The sequence below is a fragment of the Sipha flava genome, unplaced genomic scaffold (assembly GCF_003268045.1).
Source record: "Sipha flava isolate LNK unplaced genomic scaffold, YSA_version1 50757_pilon_pilon, whole genome shotgun sequence".
Taxonomy (NCBI): Eukaryota; Metazoa; Arthropoda; class Insecta; order Hemiptera; family Aphididae; genus Sipha; species Sipha flava.
Genome location: NW_020273418.1, coordinates 1 through 20,109, shown reverse-complemented (window position 1 = coordinate 20,109; position 20,109 = coordinate 1). Strand labels below are relative to the sequence as shown.

General features: G+C 33.3%; 2 pseudogenes; both read left to right on the top strand.

Annotated features, from left to right (window-relative positions):
* Nucleotides 1-6,356: 6,356 nt before the first annotated feature.
* On the top strand, nucleotides 6,357-10,745 carry LOC112690490 (annotated as a pseudogene).
* Nucleotides 10,746-19,049: 8,304 nt separating this feature from the next.
* Nucleotides 19,050-19,431, top strand: LOC112690491 (annotated as a pseudogene).
* Nucleotides 19,432-20,109: the final 678 nt, after the last annotated feature.

The window sequence follows — 20,109 nt, the reverse complement described above, 5'->3', positions numbered from 1 at the left end:
AAAGGCCCGTCGGTACACTAGACCGGTTAGGCCGGTAATGATAACGACGCGGAACACAATCGATATCTATAGGTAACAGTATTAAACAAATACGCGGCGGTTTTCAGCGACCGGGTCGGCAAAACCAAGCTCATTGAGCATGACATCATATTGTGCGTGCCGTCGTTCAATCGTAACGATGGTTAAGATTTTTAGGATAATACTCCAAATAAAAATACTCAACTATTATTGAGTTTATTGAATTTACATCATATTTTTGGCCTCAGTCAGGGACAATTCCCCTTCCTGGCGACCTTACACGTTTGTACATGATCGAAACTTATGGTCTCCTAGGTTTCGCTTTCAGTGTACAACATAAATAATAATAACACGTTGACATGTGTGCTACACGCGTTCTCGCTGTCTCTGCCTCTCCTCTTCCTCCTTTTTCTGCATCACTTGGTGGTTGAAGTCCGCTACGATATTCCACCTTTTGGTGGATTCCATCATCACCCCGACCATCGTTTCCGCCGTGATGTCCTCGCCAATCAGTGTGTTCATAATTCTTCTTCTTTCGTACCACGCATCGCATTCGAAAAGTGTATGGTGGGCGTCGTCTGTATGTTAGCCGCAGAACATAGGTGATGGTAGCTTACCGAATCGATGTAGGTATCCCGAAAAGCATCCATGTCCAGTGAGGGCTTGTGTTAGGTGGTAATCTACCATACCACTCGTTCTTTTGTGCCATCTCTTAATGTTTGGTATTAGTCTATGAGTCCACCTTCCGTTGTCAGCCTGTTCCCATCTTGATTGCCATGCTTGTATCATTTTATTTTCTGCTTCTATTTTTCCTTCTGTCGTCTTCATGCTGCTCCTGTATTCCGCTACCAGATCTGGGGGTGGCATTCCGGATAGGACGTCCACCGCCGATTTTGAAACGGTTCTGTATGCCGCTATAACTCTGAGGCCGATTTTCCTATTACTTTTTCCTATTTCGGTCCATCCATTGCATCCCATGTGCTTGGCCCAAACTGGTGCGCCATAAAGCATAATGCTCTGCGTAACGCTTGTTAGAAGTCTTCTGTGCGATTTTTCTCCACCTGTGTTCGGCATGATTCGCGTGAGCATTGTGGTCACGTCATCCGCTCTTCTGGACACTATACGTGCATGTTCAATAAAATTCAATTTTCCGTCCAAGTTCAGGCCGAGGTATTTCACGTTTTTTTTGGATTGGATTGTGTGTCTCCTTATCATTATCGTTATTTCGTTGTGTTTCCATCTCTTTATGAATAGGATTATTTCTGACTTTTGGATCGCCAGTTCGATTCCGGTTTCTTCTAGCCATTGCAGGCCCTTCTCAGCTGCTTCTTTTAGTAGTCTTTCTATTTTCGCCTTGTCATTTCCTGTTGCAGTGATAGCGACGTCATCGGCGTACGCTATCAGTTCAACTCCTTCGGGCATAGGCTCGGAGAGAAGGCTGTCGTATAGGACGTTCCACATTGTAGGTCCCAGCACAGATCCTTGTGAGACACCTGCCGATAGTGCTTTCATTACTTCTTTGCCTGCTATCTCGTACATTAGTTTTCTGTCGTGGAAGTAACTGTCCAGTAGCTTGCATAGGTACGTCGGTAGTCTTTTGCCGGTGGCTGCATCGATGATACTGGACCAGGGTGCCGAATTAAAGGCGTTTCGGACGTCTAGTGTCAGTAGTCCAGTCATTAGCCTTCCTGTGTGACTACCCACTATATCCTTCAGTCTGATAGCCGCGTCCACTGCGGAACGGCCTTTGCGGAATCCGTATTGGTTGTTAGCTATGCTATTATTTCATTCTAGGTGGTCTCTAATTCTAGTGTCCATGATCTTTTCGAATAAATTCGCAATAGTGTTCAACAAACATAGTGGGCGATATGAGGACGGGTCTTCAAGCGGCTTGTTTCCTTTTTTTACTAATACCAGTTTTGCCGTTTTCCAATTGGTAGGGAAACTAGCCTCTGTAACGCATCTATTATATATGTCTAGTATCAGTCCCGGTCTTAGATCGACAACTCTCTTTAGTATCTCGTTTGGTACTCCATCTATTCCCGGTGCTTTATTTGACTTGAGTGTCTTCGTTGCTCGCTTCAGCTCCACGTCTGTTATCATCGGGGTAGGGATTTCTCCTTCCGGCCATATCACTACATCTCTGGTGAGATGTGTTGGGAATAGCTCTTTGATAATGGATTATACTCTCCCTGGTGTATCAATGCCTGGTATCGGGATCTTCTTGCACAATTTTCCTATAACGAGTTTATAAGGTTTGCCCCACGGGTCGGACTCCACCATGCAGCAGAGCTCGCGCCATGACTTTTCTTTTGACTTTTTGATGGCCTTCGTCAGTTCGAGTTGGGCTTTCTTCAGTTCCTCTTTCTCTGCTATGCATTCACCATCTCCTGAGCGTTTCCGTTTCCGCGTATAGATGCGACGTAGGCGATTACTTGTTTCTCTCAAGCGTTTGATCTCTGGCGTCCACCAGTGCACAGATTTTCTCTTGGAGGTTACTTTCGTTCTTGGTGCTACTTCATCCAAGATTCCGGTTAGTGCGCGGTTAAGTGCCTCTGCACTTTCGTTTGCTGTTGCGCCTATATCAATTTCGCAGCTTAGTACAATTCTCTCGAGTTTCTTTCCGTCTATATTCCTGGTATTTCGGCGTGTGATTTCCTTGTATGGGCTTGGTGCATTGTTCTCAATATTATACTCAATATAGCTATGGTCGCTATGGGAATATTCCTCCAGAACTCTCCAGTTGGTGACCCTTTCTGCCAGATTAGCTGATGCCATTGTCACGTCAATATGCGACTCTGAGTCACCTCGCTGCCAGGTGGGTTTATTGCCTTGATTACACACCATCAGCCCTAGAGCGTTTGCAAATTCAAACAGGGATTCTCCTTTGTTATCGTTGGCTCTGGATCCCCATGCTCGATGTTTGGCATTGAAGTCCCCAGCTACAATGACGTCGCAGGATGTGGATCTGATGCTCAATTCGAGTCTAGTCAACCAATATTCGTACTCCCTTATACTGACGTTTGGGTTGATATAACATGCGTATATCCTTATTTTCCGGACAGTGATCCAGGATCCTGCATCACCTATCTCGTTGATTGGGATGTCGTTGCAGTTGACTATGGCAGCTCTGATGGTTTTGTCGCAATACCAGCCATGGGCTTCGTTCGTGTTTTGTTCGTACTTGTAGTATTCGCTCACAATTAATAGATCGATCTTGTCTTCGCGTGCTTTTTGGAGTGCTAGGTCTTGAGCAGCACTCTTTTCTGCCAGGTTTATTTGCAGGACTCTTATCATTTTGTCCCTTGTGACTGTTCGGACTGGGGTGTGATTCCCGCAAACTTGGATTTCCACACGATACATGTACCCGGCGTGCAAAACGAGGGACCAGACATATTATCACGGAACCCTGCCTCAGACCCACCCGTAGATGAGGATCAGCTTGAGGAGCGCTTAGTAGGGGTACCCACTTCACCACCCACCTACACTACTAACCCCCTCGCTGATAACATCTTCACCACAATCGAAACGGTTGACGTACTTGCCGACCTCCCGTTTTCCACCACAACACTCGCGTCTTGGCAATCCAATGACCCCCAGACGCGAGTCATCATCAACAAAATTTAGTCGGACACCCCTGCACGTAACACCAGAAGCGCCACGAAAGATACGGACACTTTTGTCCTATCGGATGGCCTCCTACGGCAAAACGTTAAGGGCCACTTATCAATCGTGATACCCAAAACCCAATCCCAACAGGTGATCTGGAGGTATCACGACCACAACACGGCTAGTCATCCAGGGTGGAGGAAACTTACCGGGCAGTCAGGGACCGTTTCTATTAGAAGGGGCTCAAAAACGACGTGAAGCTGTATGTCAAGTCATGTCACATATGTGCATGTACTAAACCACTGAACTCACGGTCGAATGACCCCACCAACTCCAGGAAACCACGACACCCCTGGGAGGTTATCAGTATTTATTTTTATTTTTTTTTTTAAATAGAATCCATTTATTACATAAATATAAAAATTACATAATAAACTTATAGATTATCTGCCTTCTAAAAGCAATGCTTGTGTTGAAAGTAGAGAGGGACAAATTACTTATAGATAGTAATTAAATAATATAAATACATACAAAAGAATAATACTTAAAATAGAGTAAAACATATTGTATAACTACCCCATTGACAATATTAGCCAGTCATTAACAGTTTTTTTGACACTTTTATGTTTATTTATCGTATGCTAGATGTTCCCTTTTTGTTTTCCATTATTTTTAGTTATCCAATTATCTATGTTTTTACTAACCCATAAAATGGCAATTTTTTTAAATAGTAAATCCACAGGTAACACATTTAATAATTTAAAGTTTTGTCTTGTTGAACCTTCAAGAGTAGGTTTCTGCAGACATATTCGAATAATTTGTCTTTGTTGAATTGATAAAGGTTTTAGAGCATTAGCAGAAAGGCCTCCCCAAATAAGTAGACTGTATTGCAATAATGCTTGATATAATGCTAGATATACGGTTTGAACAACATGTATTGGTACTACCACTCGTAATTTATAAGAGTTATAACTTATAATACGTAAACGCATTAATAAATTGTTTACATGTAGATTCCATCCTTAAATTCTTATCATAAATTAGACACAGATAACGAATACTAGAGACCCTTAATAGCGTTTTACATTTTATTTCTTTACATGAGTAATTATTATCACAGACAAACTCTCTTATTATCCTCCTTTAGAACTGTAATGGCATTTTAAATCACGTAAATGAACTAATAGTCGTACTATACGAGAAAAGAATAGACATAGTTCTAATATCTGAATCCCATCTTACCGAACGCTCCAAATTAAACATTCCTGCCTATTACCTGATCACATCTCATCACCCAGAAGGTACTGTACACGCTGGATCTGCAATACTAGTTCGAACATTCATACACTTCGACTCTCTCCCTAACACAACCGAAAACTACTTACAAGCTTGCGCAATCTCTTTAAATTTAAACCACATTCCTATAACAATAGCCGCGGCCTATTGCTCTCCTAGACACAACGTAACAACGCAACAATTCAAACAATTTCTCACTTGGCTTGGCCACAATTTTATTGTTGGCGGAGATTTTAATGCGAAGCACCCTCATTGAGGTTGTCGAACGAGCAACCCCCGTGGTAATAACCTATTACAGCTAATCTCTCCTGAACAATACTAAGTTTACTCTCCTCCACATCCAACTTACTGGCCTTCATCCCCAAACAAAAGTCCAGATATACTTGACTTCTTTATTTCAAAATTTCCAAATCACCTCATTCACCACGTAGAAAATTTTAATGACTTACACTTCGACCATTCAGCTGTACCACTCACAACCAATTCCTCACCTCCGATCAGCTCCAAAAACCTTTACTTAGTAAATAAATCCACTGACTGGATAAAGTTCAACGACCTGAGTAGTATGAAAAAGAGAGTTCTGGAACCCCCGCGGGCCACCCCGCCACTATGGCCTGACCGAACATTTGATCTACGTATATTTCCCCCCCCCCGCCCCTCGTCACCAGATTGATCACATAACCTATGTATGTATCAGCGTTTCTCAAATTGTGGGTCGCGAACCCCTGGGGGGTCGCGAAAAGTTTTTTCAAATTATACAGTATTGTAAGAAATTTATGTTTTTTTAAATTGTATAGACTATAGATATATAGATATATAGATATATAGATTATATAGACTATATATATATATTATAGAATATAAATACTAATAGAAGTATAAAGTAATATACGAATTATGGGAATTATTACGACGGGTACTTTTGGTACGTCGTTATCGCAAATATTTCAATAAAATATGACGATAAAGTCGGTACTCGGCAATTAGTTGTCTGTAAAATTTTAGTTAGTCGTTACGCTGTATCATCGTCGGCTTGTAATCTTAGTTAATGTATCGTGCACGTGTATGAATGTGTTGTACCGCGTGCGATCGATTGTTTGGTGTAATTGTGTACGCTATTTTTGAGACAAATTATTTACAAAAATTATATGACGGATAAATGGTTGGTAAATAAGCGAAAAATTGAAACTGAAGATTACCTAAAAATTGGTTTTTCTTGGAAAGAAGATAATGATGAACAACGACCACAGTGTGTAATTTATTTTGAAGTACTTGCAAACGAGAGTATGCGTCCGAATAAATTACGTCGGCATATTGAGACTAAGCATCCTAATTTGATAGATCAACCACTCTCTTATTTCGAAACAAAATTGAAAGAACTGAATACGTCCAAAACAAAAATTACACAGTTCACCAAGATCAATGAAAAAGCTATGCACGCTTCGTACCTGATAAGTTTACAAATCACAAAAGCTGGCAAACCACATACTATCGGAGAGAATTTAGTATTGCCAGCAATAAAAGATACAGTTGGAGTAATGTTTGGTGACCAATTCTCGAAAGACGTCGAAATGATACCACTATCAAATGATACAGTTACACGTAGGATTAATGACATGTCTCAATGGACAGAAAATCAGCTAATTGAAAGAGCCAGTAAAAGTAGATTTTTCTCACTACAACTATAAGAGTCTACTGATGTTCAAGGTTTATGTCAGCTGCTTGTATTCATACATTATATATGGAACAACACACCACATGAAGATATGTTATTTTGTGAACCAATTATTCGAGGTACTAGTGAGGAAATATTCAATACCCTTAAACCTCCACTGCATGATTTTTTTTTTACAAACAGTATTTTTTTCTGTATATTGTACTAGGCTCTTAGAACCTTAAGAAAATAATTTGAAAATCAATATTTATAATCTAAGTACCAAACTTAAGTCCTTATTATAGTGTAGCACATTTGCCACATATGCGCTATGAGTATGTTTGTTATAATATAGGAAAATAAAACACAATATTATTTGCTTTTTGAAAATAATTGTTTTTATTCAAATGTATACCATTATTAACTATAAAATAAAAGAATCATCTTTTGAAATTAACACTGATTATAAATATTAAGAAAAATAATAAAAATATTTCCCTTTGTGGCTTAAAAACAAAATAACAGAGCCAATTATATATAAAAAAAAAAAAAAAAAAAAATACTAATTTGTATGATAGCTTACAAAACAACTATTGTTTTTATTGAAACACATAAATGTCTTGCATTTACTGCAGTTCACATAAGTAAAACCTTTGCAGTTTGTATATCGACACCATTGTCTATTGGTATTCCAAACTGGCCAATGACTAACACAATCGTACCTTTCACGATTAGTTATAATTGATGTATGTAACTCTAGGTTTTTTTCTGTCCGTCATGAACACCATATTAACCTTTTTACTAGGTCTACCTCTGGTTGAAGTTATATTGTTTATGTTTTTACCTGTTTGGCATAAAGACACAGCTAATACCTCCCGAAACTTTGACAAAGTAATAATTTTATTACTTACATTTTTTTGTAAAAAAACTCTCTTTTGTAAAATCCATGCATTCACCACACATGTATCTATTAAATGGTAAAACAACCTCAAATACCACTTTCTGCTTCTCATACGTATTTTATATCTGCCAATGTTGGCATCCAATAAATCAACACCTCCCATATGTTTATTGTAAATAGTTACAGCACTTGGACATGGTATATTTACACTTTTTTTTCAGACTTTGAAAATCTTAGAACTTCAGTTTTTGGCTGTTCACCCACAAATGTAGATAACAAAGTAACCAAACAATTATCTTTCCACACAACTGCACTTATAATATTATTTTGTATTTTTGTGATACATTCAGCTGATGACCCTCTTTTGGATTTCATAAATTCTTTTTCATTTGGAAGCTTTACTTATTTTAATCTATTTATACGCACAGTTCCAAGTGACAAAATACCAATATTTTTTAAATATAACAAAAGACCCAAAGATGTATAATAATTATCAAAATACACTGCATAATTTTTATCAGTAGGTATGATTCTACAAAGTCTCACTACTATATTGGCACTTGCACCTAAATCTGGTTCACTAGTGAGGCGATATTGAGGGTCATTTTCCTGGCCACTATATATTTCAATATTATAAGCAAAACCAGAAACACCTGCTAAAATAAAAAGTTTATAACCCCATTTATGGGGTTTCATAGGCATATACTGCTTCATGAAATGTCTCCCTTTGGTAGCACATAATTGCTCAGCAACAGATAGTGACTCTTCTAATGGTACAGTTTGAAATCTTTTTTTAATAGTTTCTAAAATAGTTCTAATTTTAAACAATCTATCATACCCTGGTTTTCCTCTAGGGATAAAACTATCATTATTACAAAAATGTAGGAACTGTCTAATTTTTTCAAAGCTATTTACTGTCATAGTGTTTTTTATTATATGATTTCTTAAATTTTCAGACCAATATTGCCTAATATCAGGAACTATACATATAGAGGTCATAATACATATCCCCAAATATATTTTTAAATCAGTTTCTGTTACTTCGAATGGTTTATACACATTTTTTGTAAGCTATACCTCAACGATTCTTGACATATATGCTCTATGAGATCAGAAGTAAAAAAAAATGGTTAAAAAAATCTAAGGGGGATTCTAATTCAAAAAAAAGAGTCTTGTGGAAGATATGTATCGCCTTTGAATTTAATTTCATCTGGTGATATCTGAAATGGTAGTTTTTTTCAAATTAAAGATTTAATTTGACGAAATTTGGCTTGTTTAGAGGTATTTATATTATCAACAGTTGTAGTATTATTTACTAAAGGTGGCCTTAAATTTAAATATTCAGAATTGGGTACAACAATAAGTATAGGATTTGCTAATTCACTAGAATCTAAATCATTACTAGGATTAAAAATATTTTGATCTAGATCAGGAAGGTCAATAATATCAATATTACCATCATTGTGATCATATGCATCAATATCACAAATCAGTTTATCTAAATTTAAATCTTCTAATTCATCTTCAGATCCTTCAGGAGGTCTTAAGAAAAGGAGATCTTCAATTTCATAGTCTTGCAAGACATTTTTGGAAGTCATAGTACAGAAGATTTGTAGCTAAATAACGAATAATACCAAATATCTAGTTTTATTAATTTGAAACAAGACTTTATATTATGCAGAAAAAAAAAACTAATAAAATAATAATTTTTCAAAACCTACCATGAAAACTTGTGATGAAGATGTAACTTGTAATGTCAATAAGTAAAGAAAAAATATCAAATATGTAGAGAAAATAAATAAATAACGAATGATAATTACTGTACCTTGTACGCATATGTAGCAGATATGCAACACATCTACTTGGCTAGGTTTTCCCATGATAATCATTATAATTGTTTAAAAATAACGATTTTAAAATTGAAGAAGATTACAATAAATCTAATAATATTTTTTCCAACTTTATTGTGATGATATTTCAAACAAAATTAATATGATAAAAACATGTGTATAAACAGTTTTATGATATCACCATATACGGTTATAAACAGCTGATTTATGGTGGTTAGAATGCTATAAGGTAACATCATTACACTATAATTTAAAGATAGGTATGCTTGTGATAATATAAATGACGAGTATACGCCAATATTGACTTTTTTCTTAGTTATAATACGTTTTAGTTGTTGTAGCAGATATGCAACATAAAAAAGGTCTTGATTGTGTAAAATGTGTCGGATTATGTACAGACGGTGCTAGAGCTATGTGTGGTAAAAATAGTAGTGTTGTAACTCGAATGCTTGAAGTTAGTTCGAATGCATCATGGACTCACTGCAACATTCATAGGGAAGTTTTAGTATCGAAAAATCTGCCGGATAACTTGAAAATGGTGTTGAACACTTCTGTGAAAATAGTCAATTTCATTTAGACAAGGCCACTGCAATCACGATTATTTGAAAAGTTGTGTGAAGAGATGGGAAGTTCTCATAAATCTCTTCTTTTGCACACTGAAGTACGTTGGCTGTCAAGAGGAAAAGTATTAACAAGACTTGTAGAACTCCGCGAAGAAGTTGCACTGTTTCTAAAGGAAAAAACTTATCTGGCAAAATCGTTGCACAATGAAGATTTTATTTTGAAGCTCACGTATTTAGCCGATATATTTGCGGTCCATGAAAAAATTAGAGGTTTTATAAAAAAATTTATTTTATGGCAAAAAAACATTGAAATGCAAAATAATGATTGTTTTGAAACATTTCAAACTTTTATAACCGAAAATGATATAAAAATTCCTGATGATATAATTAGCCAAATTACTTTGCATTTAATTTCGTTGAAAGATAACTTTTACTTTTACTTCCTTGAAGAAATGGAAAAATGTCAAAAAAATAACTGGATTGTGAATCCGTTTCAGGACGCTATGTTAACAGGGATATCAACAAAAGCTGATGAAGAACTCATTGATATATCTGAAGATACATCATTAAAACTTAAATTTAGCCGCAATAATTTGATTGAGTTTTGGCTGTCAGCCCAACAGAAATATCAAACTCTTTCAACTGAAGCTTTAAAGGTATTATTACCTTTCTCATCTTCATACTTGTGTGAAGTTGGATTTTCGGCAATGGTGGGCATCAAAAACAAACACAGAAACAAGCTCCAATTATCGCACTCCTTGCGTTTGAAAAATACTAAAATTGACGTCGATGTTGGTGCTGTTATCAACAATAGCAGGAAACAAACACATTCATCACATACGCCTAATTATTAATTAAGTATTATATTATTATTATTAACAGTATATTGTTATAATTATTAGTATTATTATAAAGTTGTAAATAAGTAATAAAATTTAAAAAATTTGTTTTTTGAAATTACTATTTGATTCTGTAAATGTAAAACCATGGGGGTCGCTGTAGTAAGCCCAAGGCTAGGCGTATTTTATAATCAGCATTTAAATAATCAATATTTAATAATCAAAAATAACTTATTACGCATATTAATAAATTCGCCAAGGTCCAGCTAAATTTAATAATCAAAATAATATTTTGATTATTTAATAGATTAAAATAGTATATGTGTAAAATAGATAATATATTAAATTCGCATATACGCAGGAAAACCAGGGTAAAGGTGAAAACAACAAGTAGTTTCACGTTTTTACATAATAATGCTAAATAGAGGGCAAAATAAAGTAATATTAGAATTAGGCCACTCTTACGTCATTGGAACCTGTATAAATACGGGTTGAGCATTTAGCATTATTCAGATGTAGATAGGTAGTTAGACTGATCATTTCCCCTGTTAAATAAATTATTGCTCGTCGTGGACTTTGTTACAGCCACATCGCCGCGAGTATATAATTCTTAGCCCAGAATAACTTGTTATTTAATTTTTTTTGTGTTTTTAACTGTTTGTTAATTTATTGTGATAAATTAATAAAAACAGTAAGTTTATAAGTTTAATATACCAGTGTTAAATTTATTCACCTACCTATCTCTCTCAACCCACGTCTCAAGATTTCATACAACGTGCTACGTCGTTAAATAATTAATGTGTCAGCGATCGTAGTGTTCTGCACAACGAGCTCGCTACATAAATTTGGTGTGGGGTTAACCTAACCTGCACGAAGATCGCTACATCGCGATTAAAGGTCTCTATTTCACGTGTAGTTAAATTCACGGATACACGTGAAATTAATATTCACGTACGCAATCACGTAAAATAAATTCACGTGCATTTATGAATTTAAATACATATGAATCCGTGAATTTAACTTCACGTGAGTCCGTGAATTTTGTTATTAAATCACGCGTTTATTATTACATTTAAAATTTTATTTTCAATACATTAAATATCTTCCAATGACTTCCTTCTTTTTAACCATGTCACGCCTGAACTGTATTATGGGGGGAGGGGTTTAACCATCCGTGATATCTAAGTCTTATCAATATTATTATTATTGATAGCCCGAACGCCGTGAGTTACATCCGTACGTACACATTTATACCGCCACCGCCGCCGCTGCAGTACTTAGCCCGACAATTATGCAATGCAATGCAATTCACCTTTGCCACTAATGAGCCACTACATGTATGTGTGATTTTAGAAATTTTAACGATTTTGTTTTGAAAAAATCATAAATGTGATTAACTTATAAAATTGAAAAACATGACTACGTTATATAATAACATGCCCATTTATTCGTAAAAATATATATTATACCGAGCTTGATTTTCGGAAATTCAAAATGTGGTAAACAACTTATAATAGTATTATCATAATATAAAAATATAATAAAAATAAAAATATAATTAGTTGAAAAGTTGGGAGAATGCTCGGCTTCAAATCCAATAAAATACAATTTAAAGCTTGAGGCAACTTACGATATACCAAATGTATGCAACTCGTCGCAAAATAGGACATTTAAGACCATGGCGAGAGAAATGTTTTAAATCGCTAATATCGATAGAATGGTGGTCGAGGACTTTGAAAAGCTAATCAGTGAAGAGGCTGAGTACGCTGGGAAAGGTAGCGGGTATGCATTGAAGCACATTGATGGGCTTCTGTTAGGTGTGTATATGTATACCCCGATGGGCGGCTCCAGCTATATCGAACTCCCGGCCACCATACGGATGAAAAAGGCTGTGGTAAATCCGCAAAACATTGATGCTATGTGTTTCAAATGGGGTATTCTTTCAAAACACATTAGTGGGGGTAATAAATTTAGAGTCGGTGTAAATTATACGCAACACGAGGACAAATATAATTTCGCCAGACTCGCTTTCCCCACCCCATTGGCGGAGATTAAAATATTCCAGAAAAATAATTTAAATGTTTCCGTTAATATTTACGGCGTGAACGAAGACTGTGCAAAATCGAATAAATGTGTTATATTCCCCTTGAGAATGGTAGACGTTGAGAAATCGAATTATTTCGATTTGCTATTCGTCACTCAAGGAGACAAAAACCATTAAGGTGGGATCCCACGGCCCGTGGCGCGGCGTGGCGCGTGAACTTCGCCACTACACGAGCGCGCCTCTACATGATCCCATGGCGCGTGGATTGGCGCGTTTCCAGGCGCAGCAAATTTCCGTGCCAGTTTGAATCTTTGCATTGATCATTGCGTTTCTTTTCCTTTCTGAGAACGGACGTTGGTTATTTTTGTTTGTATTTTTTATGTGTTGCGCAGTGTTTTAGTTTAATTTTATTTTTTTACTACCATATTTATTGTTATTTAATTAAATATACAACAATGGGTGATTATGATAAAAAATTAAAACTAAAGATTTGTGCTGTTGCATATTATATTATGGCAAGTGGTGAAATTTTAAAATCAAATTTGGCCAACAAAGTGCCCCCAAAAAAAAGACGTTATTGGGTTAACGCTTTTTATAAAAGTCGAAATCGGTAAGTACCTACATTATTTTAAATACTATTCTAAAGATAAATTTGATACTATACTAAATTTACTTGAATTTGTTTTTAGGTACAACGCGACAAATATGCTGCATGATTTGAAAATAAATCCTTCGACAAAATTTCAAAATTTCTGTCGAATGTCATCAACAGACTTCGAGTATTTGCTACATAAAATTGCACCACATGTGTTATAGTCGCTTCTCGTCATAATATAACGCCCCGTTCCATGATAGTTGTGTATACCCATAGTCTACACCACCTGTTTACATTTCGTATAACGTAGTCATGTATTCCCGAACTTTATATTTTTCAAATACAGTCTACGTGACGAAATTTTAGAACCAATTATATTGACCATTAATCTAGACGAAGATTTCGTCTATGATGATAATATGGATTGTTCAGAAAAAAATTGTTAATTGTTCATTTGTTCAATATTTTAATATAATTATGTAATAATATGTATATATATTTTTTAATGTAAGTAATATTAATTAGTTGCATTTGTATTCGTAAATAAATAAAAATTGTGGCACTAAATTAGCAGAATTCTTCATGATTTATATTAGGATATATTGCACTATTCGGCGTAAAACAAATTAGACCATATCTATACAGACGTGAATTCACAATCGTAACAAATCACCGACCTTTCCAATGGTTATTTAATTTAAAAGACCCATTATCAAAACTAGCGCGATGGAAAATATTTTTGGAACAATACGAATACGATATCATTTATAAACCAGGAGTATTAAATGGTAACTTTTACGCGTTACCTAGAAAGTATATTATAGCTGAAATTAAACAAAATAATTATAAACAATTTAGGAAAGATTTAGAAACAAAACTAATATCAAATAAAAATTAAAGGAAACAAAATGTAAATTAATTGAAACACATATAGAATATAATATAGTTTCGGAAATTGTAAAGCAATATAATTTTAAATCAGGAATTAATTAAGAATTAAAATAAAAATACGGGAATAATTTAATGTTACCAGGGAATAAAAGGTTTCTCCTTCTGGTGCAATTATTGACGATTTTCCTTGTAGCTTAAAGATTTTCGTTTTTTTTTTTTTTATATTATTAATATCATTGTAATTTGTGAAATTATTATAATATTATTCCTCCGGTAGTAAAAAAAAAAAAAAAAGTCCGATATACCAATTATGGCTGACCTATTCCTCCTGAAAAATGTATATTACCTACATATAAAATTGATCGTTCCCAAAATAATTAAAAATTATTTATATTTATACTTAAATAAAAATATAAATTTTAACCCAATAATAAAGCAATGAAAAAAGTCACGAACTAAACTAACTTTAACTTTAAAAATGTTAAGCAACTAAAAATAGTATTAAATGACTACCTAAGTATTTATTTAATTTATAATAATGAATTTATGGTTATGCTTTTATGTTCAATACATAACTGACAGATAAATGCTTTTTATTTAACTCTAATGTAATAAATTGTAATTCGTAAGATGTGATATTAATTTAACCTTCTCAAATTATCTAGAATCTTTTAAAAAATTACGTATTCGCTAATTAAGTTTCATATCACCGCAAAAAAAAAAAGTTTTAAATCACACTACTTTTTTGAGAAGGTTAAATCTTAAATCACGTAAATTTTTTTATACATATATAAGAGTATTGAATACAATAACTGATATTATTTCTATAATAGTGTTATTTAAACTATAAATTACCAATATATTTTTCTTTTTGTAGTTCGTTTAAATAATAATTAAAAAAACGGAAGATATAAAGAGTTACACTAAAGTTAGTATATCTGAATATATATATGTTACATACAAAGTCCGAAATTGTACTTTTCGTAATTCGTACAGAGATTTTTGTACACATTGCGAATTGTACAATGTTGCTGTACAAAGTAACTAGATTGTACAAGTTCATTATACTATTTGCGATGTGTACAATAATCACTGTACAAATTGCGAAATGTTTACCAACAATCATTGTACAAATCACAACATTTAAAAACATATTATATAAATTACAGTTTTTCGTATATTCTTTATCATTATTTATTCATACAATCAAGTAAGTTATGACAGCGTGAGTTGCATATTACATTTTTTTTTTTTTTTTACATGTACATATATCATTAATTGATTTAATTGATATATTTTGTACTTTTGGTGCACCTTTAATTCTTCAGTCAGACAAGGGCCGTGAGTTCATTAATTGTATAATTGATGAATTAAACACAACTTAAGATTGTACATGGAAAACCTCGCCACTCTCAGAGTCAAGGCATTGTTGAAAGGGTAAACAGAGATGTGTAAGATATTTTATAGGCGTGGATGTCGGAAAATAAATCCAATAAATGGAGTGAAGGTTTTGCTAGTTTCAAAAAAATAATAGCTATCATTCTGGTATTAAAAAATCACCATTTAAGGTATTATTCGGCAGGAAAGCACAACTCGGCCTCACTTCAAGTGCCTTACCTAAGAATATACTCAAAACATTAAATTCTGAGAATAATTTAGAGTAAGCAATTTTTTCATTAGAGCTAATTAATTATGAATTAACCGAAACAGAAGTAAATGAAGATAATATTTTAGAGCAGGTCTCAACTGCAAGTGAAAATAATATTTTAGAGCAGGCCTCGATTGCAAGTGAATCGATATTAGAAGAAATTACAATTGTGCAAGGTAAAATAAATAAAAATAAAAAGCTAAGTAACTGTAAGTAGCTGTAAGTTCATTACATCACCAAGTTACCTGTATCAGATGAAGATAGAAGTAAAGGAGATTCGAAAAATATCATACGTTATACATTATTTTATATTTATAAATAATAATTATAATATTAATAAGTTATGTACTTTCATTTTATTAGATGTTATAATGGAAGTAACGACGGACGAATTGTATAAAATTGGTATTAAAAATGGCATTATTGCACAACTATTTAGTCACAACCAATTTTCATCTTGTGATGAGGTAAATATATTAAATATAAATGATATACCTACTGATAAAATTTCTCTAAGAGCTGCAAATTCAAAAGAATCAATGTTTGAAGGGCAAGGTTTTTTGAAGTTTTTTTTTCACTTAAATGCTATAATAATAAATGTATAATATACATATTAGGTAAAAAAAATGTACTATACAACTCACGTAGTCATAACTCACTTGATTCTAAGAATAAATAATGATAAAGTATACCTATGTAATTAATAATTATATTTGATTTAATTAATATGTAGTTTTATAATAATATTTTTTTTATACGAAAAATTGTAATTTATATAATATGATTTTAAATGTTGTGATTTGTAAAATGATTGTATACATATCGCAATTTGTATAGTGATTATTGTACACATCGCGAATTGTGTTATGAACTTGTACAATCTAGTTACTTTGTTCAGCAACATAGAACAATTCGCAATGTGTACATAAATCACTGTACAAATTGCGAAATGTACAATTCCGGACATTGTATGTAACACATATATACCATATATCTTTATATTTGTTACCGAACAGAGGATGATTCTAGTGATGTATTCTAGTATACATATTCCCACTAAAAATATAAAACCAATTTTTATTATTTTGTTATTATTATTTAAGTTAACGGAAACCGATGTAGAAAATAGTAAAAGTACAAATAGTAAATCTAAGACTCTAAAAAAGAGAAAAACAAAACCAGTGTAAATATGTTTTAAAAAACTTAAATAAAACATGTTTTAATCCATTTTTATTTATAGTTGAAATCGTATTTGGATGAAATTGAAAAATTCAATAAAAATGAAGATACAAGTGTATTTGATGAAACAGTGAATTCAATGACAGTTAAACAGGATGAATATAATTTTACGTTTAAATGTTCGGTAAAAAACGGAAAGGACTATTGGGTATTACAGCATTACAAAATACAAGAAATTTAAGATTAGTTAATGACAGATAAGAAATATATAGTTAAATCTTAAACAAATTAATTTCCACTGGTCTACAATTGAGTTCATTTCTTTGTTGCGCGTCAAATTGCAGTTTCCGATCATCTCAAGTTCCTATGCTTTATCTTCGTCGTGTGTTTATTTGCGATCAACGTATGACCACCGACACCGTTTTGTTTTCCATTACAAATCTTCTTTTGCAAACAAAGTGGTCACATATCCACAACATGTAAATATAATACTGAAAGTAATTTAGAATCGAACAATACCATTCAATTAGAATTTAACATGCACTTTGTTAACCAACCTCACCACACAGAAACACTTGTAGAAACCAATATTAAGAACACATCAATGGCGGAAATCTCTACAAATCAAAACAACCAAGAAAATCCTAATAAAAGTCATATTCCCTAAACCTTATATAGAAATACCTATAAATACCGATACATCAGACCCAATAAACGAAGAAATAGTTACCATAATAATCAAGATGAATCCAACAACGAAGACATAAAATAATCATCCAAATGCCTGGCAACCATATCATCCTGTTCCTCTTCTCATTACATTGTTAAATTATGCATTTAGTAAGTAGATAACATACGCACTCTAGTGTTAGTTTTAGGATGGACCTCCCCAGAAAAATATGGGTTAGATTCAACAGAACACGCACAGGGCAAGATAGATGAAACGAACTCATGTACAAATGGAAGTTCAGAAAGAGTCCGGGATGTGACTGTGGTACAAATATACAATCAATGCAGCACCTTATCCTGGACTGCTAATTGAGAAGCTACGATAGTGACCTAGAGGATTTCATAAAAGTTACCTCTGAGGCAGTGGCTTGGTTAGAGGCTTTGGATGTAGTCATCTAAACTTAAATCTTTGATACTTAATGTGATATTTGTTATGTTTTGCTTACTATGGTACCTTAGAACAGCGTTTCCCAAAGTGTGTTCCGCGGAACCCTAGGGTTAAATAATCAGGTTAATTGGGTTAAATATATCGATGTATGTAGTGATGGAGCTGCAGCTATTGTTGGAAAAATTAAAGGAACCGTGACTAGAATAAAAAATGTCGCACCAAAATGTCACAGTAGTCATTGCGTTTTACATCGCCACGCTCTTGTTAGTAAGAAAATGCCATTAGAGTTAAAACAAGTTCTTAATGAGGCTGTATATATTGTTAACTATATTAAGAGTCGTCCACTCCAGTCTAGACTTTTTAAAAAAGTATGTGAAGAAATGGGTAGTGAGCATTATTCACTTCTTCTTCACACTGAAGTCAGATGGCTTTCAAGAGGAAAGGTTCTAAGTAGGTTGTTTGAACTGCGCGATGACTTAAATATTTTTTTTTCGGGACAAAATTTATCAATATCTATGAGTTATTTCGAGTTATTACATGATGATCAATGGCTTATAAAATTAGCTTATCTTGCTGACATATTCAATAAACTGAATGAAGTTAACAAGTCTTTGCAAGGAAAAACAATAACAACATTCGTGGTCAGAGACAAAAATATAGCATTTAGAAACAAACTTAACTTTTGGATTGCATGTGTAAGTGAGAATAATTTTGAATGCTTTCCTCTCTTGATGGATTTTTTAAAGGAAAACGAATTGCAACTAACAACTAATATTAAAAAAATTGTTATCGAACATTTGGAAAACCTTGAAAAATCATTTTCTCAGTATTTTCCTGCTACTAATAATGACGTTGATTGGATACAAAATCCTTTGGTGAACCAAAAAAAAACCTGCAATGTTATCCATGCTCGAATATGAGCAGTTAATTGAAATTAAAAGCATGTCATATTTATAACAGAAATTTGAATCTGGATCTTTAAACGAATTTTGGATTGAACTTAAGGACGAGTACCCATCCCTAGTTGAAAAAGCTATTTTTACTCTATTACATTTTGTAACAACCTACCGTTGTGAGGCTGGTTTTTCCTCTTATGCGTATACAAAAAATAATTACAGAAATAGATTGAATGCCGCTCCAGACTTACGAATTCAAGTTTCAGATATAAAACCTAATTTTAAAAATATTGTAAATCAAACAATGAAACAATTCCATTCTTCTCACTAAAAATATTAATAGTATATATATTTTAAAATCTAATTAATTATAATTTTTTAAAAATAAATATTTGTGATAGTTAAATAATAAATGTTTGTTATTTAAATAAATAAAATTTTCATTGAAAATTGTTTTTTAACTAATTGTAATAAACAATAATCATTAACAATATCATTAAAATATTTTTTGTAGTACTGTTTTTTTTTAGAAAAAATGGAGTTGAGTTGGAAGTAAAGACATTAGGGTTCCGCAAAACACAAACTATTTCCTAAGGGTTCCGTGATCCTAAAATTTGGGAACCGCTGCCTTTGAATGTTCATGAATATTATTTAAATATTTATAATAGTAATAGTTTAATTTAACCTTAATAGGAAAACATTTTAATAAAGCACTCATTATTAAGTCATACGAATAAATAAATTATACACTTCTTACCGTGCTTCATCAGACATTATACACTTACTATACTCTCGCTGTGCCTTCCCTTTTGCGGTGTGTGGACAAGGTTACCAACTATAAAATTGAAAAAAATCGGCCTTAAATAAAATTGAAAATGTACAATATATAATTAGTCTAAACTTGTATTTTGACGAATTTCATTACAACAACAATCATCAAATTTATTTCAAATTTTATTGTTAAAAAAAAAACCTTTACTCAAATGGGTAAAAATATAAATTTATAACT